Source organism: Trichomycterus rosablanca, chromosome 25 (genome assembly GCF_030014385.1).
Source record: "Trichomycterus rosablanca isolate fTriRos1 chromosome 25, fTriRos1.hap1, whole genome shotgun sequence".
Classification (NCBI taxonomy): Eukaryota; Metazoa; Chordata; class Actinopteri; order Siluriformes; family Trichomycteridae; genus Trichomycterus; species Trichomycterus rosablanca.
In genome coordinates this window covers 13125523-13133934 of record NC_086012.1, presented here as the reverse complement: position 1 = coordinate 13133934, position 8412 = coordinate 13125523, and the positions used below count along the sequence as shown (strand labels likewise).

Genomic DNA, 8412 nt, shown 5'->3' with positions numbered 1-8412 from the left:
TGGGTGGAAGCCTGGAACAAAAGGCATACCTTATATGGAGTAGTACTACACCTGGCCACTAGGGGGTGGTGGTAAACTATAAATAACAGCTGCGCGCTCTACTCGTGGTCTGTTGCATTGTTCACTTAGACGGAGAAGGCTTCAGAACGCAGCTGCTTTGTGACTTGGAGGATGAACCAACCTTTTCTGAATAAAACTTTTAAAAGGACGTCACCTTGCCTCCTGATAAATTCGGATTGATTCTAACAAAAGATCCACAACAACAAATGGTAGCAGAGGATGGTTTAAAATCGATTAATTAGTGTTCATTGGAGAAATGAGGAGGACTGCAGAGGTGGACGGGATCAGATTGGATTCAGGATCGGGAGAATTCGAAATCTGCCAGACTCAAAAGGGCACCCGACTAAAAAGGTAAGGGCGATTTAAGTCCTCATTTAGATGCAATCAAATATGTAGTTCTGAGTCTGGTATGTTGAGAATTCTCTCGTAGATAATTAAAAATAATTACTGATAAATACTAAGGCGTGGTTCCTGTTTCACTAACAAAGGTATGGTGGGCATGACTTGACTCCTGGTGAGTCTAAAGGATCCGGTGTGGTTAGAGTCCATGCCCGTTTGGTTAGAGTCCAAACGCAAAGCCTGGTACCAGGTCAGTTGGTTCGAGTCCAACTGTGAAAGCCTGAATGGGTTCAGGTCGGTTGGTTAAAGTCCAACTGTTTGTGTGGTAAGTTATTTTCTGGTCGGTTTTGAGCAGTCGGTCCTGAAAACCAATATAGCAATTGCTTTGTGGAATAATCATTGGAATTGATTAAGTTTTCTATTGCATTGTTAGTAATTGGTTAGTAAAGTCAGTGAGGCTAGAACTGGTCAGGGAAACTATATGCCGGTGTCTTGGTGATGGGTATGTTGTTTTAGTTGTTGTATAAGATTTGTATAGATTCCTGTTTTAGTTGTTGTATAGGATTTGTATAGTTTACTGTTTTAGTTGTTGTATAGGATTTGTATAGTTTCCTGTTTCTGTGTGCTCTGTTCTATTTTCTCTAGTTTTCTATTCTTCTAACTTTCTAAAAAATAAAAAATAACAAATAAAAATAAATAAATAAATAAATAATGGCCTCCATAACAGCTGGAGAATTGGAAAGGCGGGTGAAAAGTCGAATTGAACAAACTTCTTCAATGAAAATTCGTAAGGCCATGCTGAAGAAGGTAGAACAATGGTTTAAATTTCGAGTAGACAAAGGACTGTATCCTACACGTGGTGACCCAACCCCCGACACAAATACTAGATTGGCATATGTGAAAATTGCTAAACAAGGTGTAAGCGATGCAAAAACTGAATTGGAGAAAGCTAAAGGGTAATATCTGCTGAAAATGATTTAGCTCTGACACAGATTATAGTCCAGCATATGAATCATATTTGTTTAAGCGTGAGTTCTGCCCCCGCTGATCACACACACACACCCACTGAGGAGAATTCAGCACAGATGGCGCCGCCCGACACAGCTGTGCTGGGCTGCGCCCCTCCCCCATATGTAGCGTCAGCCATTTCTGAGCAGACGGCTACCCCCCTCCCGTCTCTCACTCTCACACATACCACACCCAACGCTCCTGTTTTACCACACACACAAATGCAGACTGGTATGAATCCGGTGCGTGTTATGTTTTCTGATAATGAGCATCAGAGTGAACAAGGTAAAGACATACACACATCAAATGTGACATTAAAGGTGCTAAGTGGGGTTTTACATGCTAAATCAGAAGAATATGGGCAGCTTAGAAGGCAACAGTTTGATTTCCAAGTGAAAGTACAAGAACAGGTACAGCAATTGTCCAATGTGTTAACAGATCAATGAAAGATGTTGACTGATAAAGTAGAGAGGGCTGAGTATATTCCTCCAAGAGAACAGGAACTAGAATCTGGGAGGGAGGAATCAGAAGAAGAAGAATATTGGAAGTGAAGGTAGCAGCTGGAGGAGAGCAAGTAGGGGAAGAAAACAAAGTAAATACAGATAGTAAAAACAGATATGAGAGGGACTTGAGACGGTTATCAAATCAGCTAGGAACTTCAAGGGCTGAGTTTGACATAAGGATGGGAACAGGTGAGACTGGCCATGAAGAGCCAAAATGTACTAGAACTGGTAGCTGTCTTACTGACACAGAACCTTTTGAGCAGTGACACTGTGTTGATTCAATATGTCGATGACTTACTAATTGCTTGTACTTCTAAAGAGCTCTGTTTACAGGATACTGTTACCATTCTTACTCATCTGGCGAACTTAGGATACAAAGTCAACAAAGCCAAACTGCAGATATGCCGACCTGTCGTGACATTTCTAGGACAGAGGGTTTCCAGAAAGGGTCACTCCCTGACTGCTGACACCAGAGGTTGCATCCTGAATCACCCGAAGCCAACTACCGTAAGTCACCTTCTGTCTTTTCTTGGCTTGACAGGTTATTCCAGGAATTACATTCCTAATTACTCAGGCTTGGAAACCTAACAGCCAAAGTAGAGTGGACCAAGCCCCTTGAGGCTGCTTTTATTGAATTAAAACAGCAACTGACCTTAGCCAGTGACCTACAACAACCAAAATACTCTGACCCTTTCTATTTGGATGTTTCTGAAAAGAATGGCATTATTAATGCAGTTCTTTTTCAGAAAAGGGGCAGTGGTGTCAGAGCTGTACTCTTGTACCATAGCTCAAGATTGGACCCTGTGGTAACAGGTCAACCAGGTTGTGTCAGATACCTAGCAGCATTGTCCACAGCAATTACCAAAACAGCACATTTGGTCATGTGTCATCCTTATCCTCTTATTGTCAATACAAGTCATGGTGTGACTGCATTTTTGATTTCCACAGCCTTTACCCTGTCAAGAGCAAAAAAAGACAGAATCAATAGTATTCTCACTCAACCTCATATCTCATACACTACAGGGAAAATGGTGAACATGACTGAAGGTCTGAATTCCGACCCTGATGCAGAACCACATTGCTGTGAGCAAATTACACAAAAACTGTTGAAGTGTAGGGAAGATTTGGAAGACACTCCTTTAGAGGACCCTGACCTGACTCTATTCTGTGACGGATGCTGTTACAAAGGGGACAAGGGACTTGTAGCCTCATATGCAGTAGTCAAGCAGACTAATGAGGGTTTCATCCCTGTGGACTCAGGAATCATTGAACAACCAGCGTCTGCCCAATTGGCTGAGTTAGTAGCAATCACCAAAGCATTGGAGAAAGCTGCTGATCAAACAGTTAACATCTACACAGACTCAGCTTATGCCCATTCTGCGTTGCATCTAGATGGGCCGCAGTGGATAAGGAGAGGACTAGTGACTGCACAAGGGACACCCATCAAGAATGCAACACAGATTTTTCAGCTGTTGAAAGCAGTAAACAAACCAAAGAGAGTGGCTGTGATTAAGTGTAAGGGTCATTCAAAAGAGCCTGGACTAGTGACACTAGGTAATGATGCAGCAGATCAGGCAGCAAAGAAAGCGGGAGGATACATTAGCCAAATGGTGGTGTTGGCGTCAGAAAACTTGCCTGAACTAAAAGAAGAGCAGGTAAGGGAAATGCAGGAAAAGGCAGGAGCATATGAAAAGAACAGCTGGTTAGATAAGGGAGCTAGTGTAGTGGAAGGACTGTGGAAAAGTAAGGATGGATTGATTGTGGCACCATCACATTTGCTCACACTGTTGATGAAAGAAGCACATGGTCCAACACATGTAGGTACGTCCAACATGCTTGACAGTCTGATGCAGAATTGGTGGCATCCACACATTAGGGATATGGTGAAGAGGTTTGTGGTTGACTGTGAGGTGTGTCAGAGCTACAATCCAAAACCAGGGTATAGAGTGACTGCAGGACGGTTTCCTGTCCCTGAAGGACCCTTTAAAGAAATTTGCATCGATTTCACTGATATGGGGATGGAACACCGAGTGAACGGCTATCGTTACATCCTAGTCATGGTAGATAGATTCACTCGGTGGGTTGAAGCAATCCCAGCCAAAAAGGAAGACTCTAAAACAGTGGTGAAATGGTTAAAAAGAGAACTAATACCCAGATATGGAGTTCCCACTTTGATTCGTTCAGATAATGGGGTTCATTTTAATAATGCCAAATTGCAGGAGGTGGAAAAAGCTTTGGGGATAACACACAGATTTGGAGCTGTGTACCATCCCCAGTCCCAAGGGCTAGTGGAAAGGGCCAATAACACCATCAAGACTAAACTGGCCAAAACTTGTCAAGGCTCCAAATTAAATTGGGTTGAGGCTTTGCCCCTGGTGTTGATGTCCATGAGAGCATCGCCCAGGAGTGACACTCACTTCTCCCCACACCAATTGCTAACTGGCAGACGCATGCCAGGGCCACCTAGAGACAGGGTAGTGAACAAGGCACTGGATTTGTGGGATGAAGAATTGGACAGCTACATAAAAGCCTTAACCAAGCTTATTTCCAGCATTAATCAACAGGTTAGGCCCAAGGACAAGAAGAAGGAGCCAGAACCAGCACCAAAGGTAAAGGTTGGACAGTGGGTAAGAACCAAGGTACACAAAAGGAAGTGGGACAGCCCAAGGTGGACCGGTCCGTGGCAAGTGACAGAGGTCACCTCACATGCTGTGAAAGTCAAGGGTAAGAAAGGAAATCTGTGGCACCACATCACACATTGTACCCCTGCAGATCCACCAAGCAGAACCTGTGAAGAGACCAGAGAAGACCTGAGCAAGAATCTGCCCCTTTTCTAGCACGAGACAGAATTACCAGAGAAACACTCAGGCTGGTGGGAAGAGAGATCAGGTAATGTAGTCACTGAAGGAGGTAAGTATATTGCCCATTGTATTGGTACTGATCTTGTTCCAGAAGCCGGAGTTGCAAAACAGATAGGAGAGCAACTTGGAGTGAAGGACTTGACAACAGCTCCAGTGGGTAAATGCACAATACACAGTGAAAAGGGAGTGACAGTGTTTAATTTGGTAACTAAAACTCACTCAAAGGGCAAACCAACATTGCAGAACTTCATCTTAGCTGTGCAACACCTGGCCGACTTACTTAAAACCTTAAAAGTACCTGAATTAGGCATTCCTAAATTGGGTGGTGGCCTGGACGGACTTGATTGGCGTACAGTCCAACCAATTTTGCAGGCTTTACTAAAGGACACAGGCACTAAGGTTACTATTTTCTATAGGGAATAGAGAACTCACTGCCTGACTAACACAATGCCTTTTCATCCACTAACAGATCCGTTTAATCAGGCTTTGAAACGATCAGGATGTGGATGCATTACCATGACCATTTTGGCAATATTGACCATATTATTGGTGGGTTCCATATTTCCACTCAGTACAAAGTGGGATCAAGCACTAAAACTAAAACAAGATAATGATAATCTAGCTAGAGTCAGGAGAGCCCGACAGGTACCACCCATAAGGCAAGATGGGAACAACAAGGTAGCAACCATTCCATATGGGAATTCCAGCACTACAAATATACCGATGAAAGATGATGGGGAAAAGGTAGTAGTGGTGGCAAGAGCAGAGTTGACTTGGAGGGACCAGCTGGCTATTGAAACAGGTTATGAAGAGACCAATACTTGGCTGGAGTGGATAAGGTACACAATAGGGGAACTGGGAGTTAAAAACTGTTTTGTATGTGCGGCAGAAAAACCCACATTAGCTACTCGCCCTGTTAAATCGAAAAACCTGACGTGTCTGACTTCTCTATTCACCGATGAGCCCAGAAATGACACAAATTGTAGGGAGCAGGGTAAACTATTCCCAATCACGGAGCAACCAACTCCCACTAGCGTAAAGGCATACAAAGGTGAGTATATTTGCTTTAAATCAGACAAAACTGGTGAAATAATTAACAGGGGCAATTTCCCTAAGGGTTGGTGCAATGAAATAATTCCCCTAGGGGATGACGGCATATATAATGATTACAAACTGTTCAATCAAACATCTGCAAGAGCTGACCTTTTGTGGTTATGTGGGGACATGAAGGTCAGAAAAAGACTGTCTGGTGTCTGGAGAGGGTAGTGCTCTTTGGTGTATTTGATTATGCCTTTCAGAATCTATCATCAAGAAGGCGTGAAGGACCCTGCAGATGTGATGAGACATCACCGCCAGACCAGAGAGGTGAAGCCTGGAGGATCTTTTGACAAAACTGTCTGGATAGATGGAATTGGAGTGCCGAGAGGAGTTCCTGATGAGTTCAAGGCTAGAGACCAGATTGCTGCAGGCTTTGAGAGTGTATTCTTCTGGTGGTCCACAATAAATAAAAATGTAGATTGGATTAACTATTTGTATTATAACCAGCAGAGATTTGTGAATTTCACTGTCCAGGCAGTGGAAGGACTTAGAGATCAATTGGACAAAACCTCACTAATGACTGTCCAAAATAGAATGGCACTAGATATGTTGCTGGCAGATAAAGGACGTGTCTGTCATATGATTGGAACCACCTGCTGCACCTTCATACCCAACAATACTGCCTCAGATGGAACTGTTTCCAGAGCCTTGGAGGGGCTGAAGGCTCTCTCAAAGGAATGGAAAGAGAACTCTGGTATCGAAAATTGGTTCACTAAGTGGATGGAGAATTTCTTTGGCTCATGGAAAGGAGTAATAACTCAATTGGCTATGGCAGTTTGTGTGGGATTGGCTATCCTAGTGGTGTGTGGATGTTGTTGTGTGCCATGCATAAAGACCCTGATTGTGAGATTAATCAACACCGTGATTCAAAAGGGGGCAGCAGCAGGCGAAGTCCAGGAAACTGTACTCTACATGCAAACCAATGGGCCAAAAGAAAACTTAAAGAATGAGGAAGATCAGGAGTACTGGACTTAACTTCAATGTTGAGTGTTTGTTTGTCTCGTTTGTCAATATTCTTCTGTCTAGATTGCTGATCGATGGATGACACCAAAGGGGGACCCCAAGAAGCAAGAATAGAAGAAAATGTAGTGAATTAATGTTTTGTGTGTATTTAGCTACAATACAACATATATAGGGTAAAGGACATCTTGATAGTTTAAGTAAATAGTAATGTTAAGTTGCAAAACACATAGGCACATATTTGATTAATGTAACCCTTGCATGATTGGTGATGGTTCAAGTTGTCCAAAAGGAGATCACTGAGATCAAAAGGGGGACCATGGATTTCCTGTCAACAAAAAGATATCATCAACACATAAGGGAATTTAGCTTACTCTGAAGATGTAACACATATAGGGAAGTCTCTAAAGGACTATACATTTTGAATTTCTTTCCTATCCGGTTGCTGAAAGGTCCAAGTAAGCTTTGATTGTGTAACTATAGCCTTCTGAAGCTCTTTGTTGAAGTGAATGCAATGTTTTGCATTCAAAGGGGGAATTGTTATAATATAAATTATTATTGGGCATTACAATATTGGTCTAAAACATTTTGGTATTCAAGGAATGTGATTGGAGTTGTTCCAAACCGCCACGTGGTATAAAACCGGTTAGAACTGGCTGAGTGGAAGCCTGGAACAAAAGGCATACCTTATATGGAGTAGTACTACACCTGGCCACTAGGGGGTGGTGGTAAACTATAAATAACAGCTGCGCGCTCTACTCGTGGTCTGTTGCATTGTTCACTTAGACGGAGAAGGCTTCAGAACGCAGCTGCTTTGTGACTTGGAGGACGAACCAACCTTTTCTGAATAAAACTTTTAAAAGGACGCCACCTTGCCTCCTGATAAATTCGGATTGATTCTAACAAAAGATCCACAACAACAATACCTAAAAAAAAACTGATTTTATCCATGCCAAAATACCATTGGAATATACAGCATAGCAAAAACCTCAGTAGCATTGCAAGTTTTTAGCTATTTTGAAACTTCAATAGCTTTTAAAATATTTACCAAATTTCTCCAAAACACGTTTAATTGTATCAAGAAAAACCCACATTACACACTACAATTTTTATTTTCAAACTTTTACCTTTTAATACCTAAAAAAAACACTGATTTTATCCATGCCAAAATACCATTGGAATATACAGCATAGCAAAAACCTCAGTAGCATTGCAAGTTTTTAGCTATTTTGAAACTTTAATAGCTTTTAAAATATTTACCAAATTTCTCTAAAACACGTTTTATTGATTTAGTGTTGGCTTACATCTGCCACGGTAAACAGACACAGTCTCAATGGTTTGTGACCTAAGGATTCCGGGTAACGTCCGGTGGCGACTCGCAGACAGTTGGTTAGGCCTGTTAGTCTGCTGCCTGGTCTTGGCTCTGGATAGTCAGTTACCACTATCTGCCGCTACACTAACGCGGTGGTAAAGCCTGTCACCCATGCTGCAAGAAATGCGAGCTTTAGAAGATGAGTTGAAGTTGCTGTTTAAGTTGAATTCACCGGCGCTTCTGCTGGTAGTCACAGAAAAGCGGCTTTAAT

The 8412-nt window shown here is 42.4% G+C and overlaps 1 long non-coding RNA gene across 1 annotated transcript; it reads left to right on the top strand.

The window, feature by feature from the left end:
• Positions 1-2297: 2297 nt before the first annotated feature.
• LOC134302784 (uncharacterized) lies at positions 2298-7699 on the top strand. The gene is made up of 2 exons (XR_010007582.1): positions 2298-2417; positions 7616-7699. It is a non-coding gene; the product is annotated as an uncharacterized LOC134302784 (long non-coding RNA).
• Positions 7700-8412: the final 713 nt, after the last annotated feature.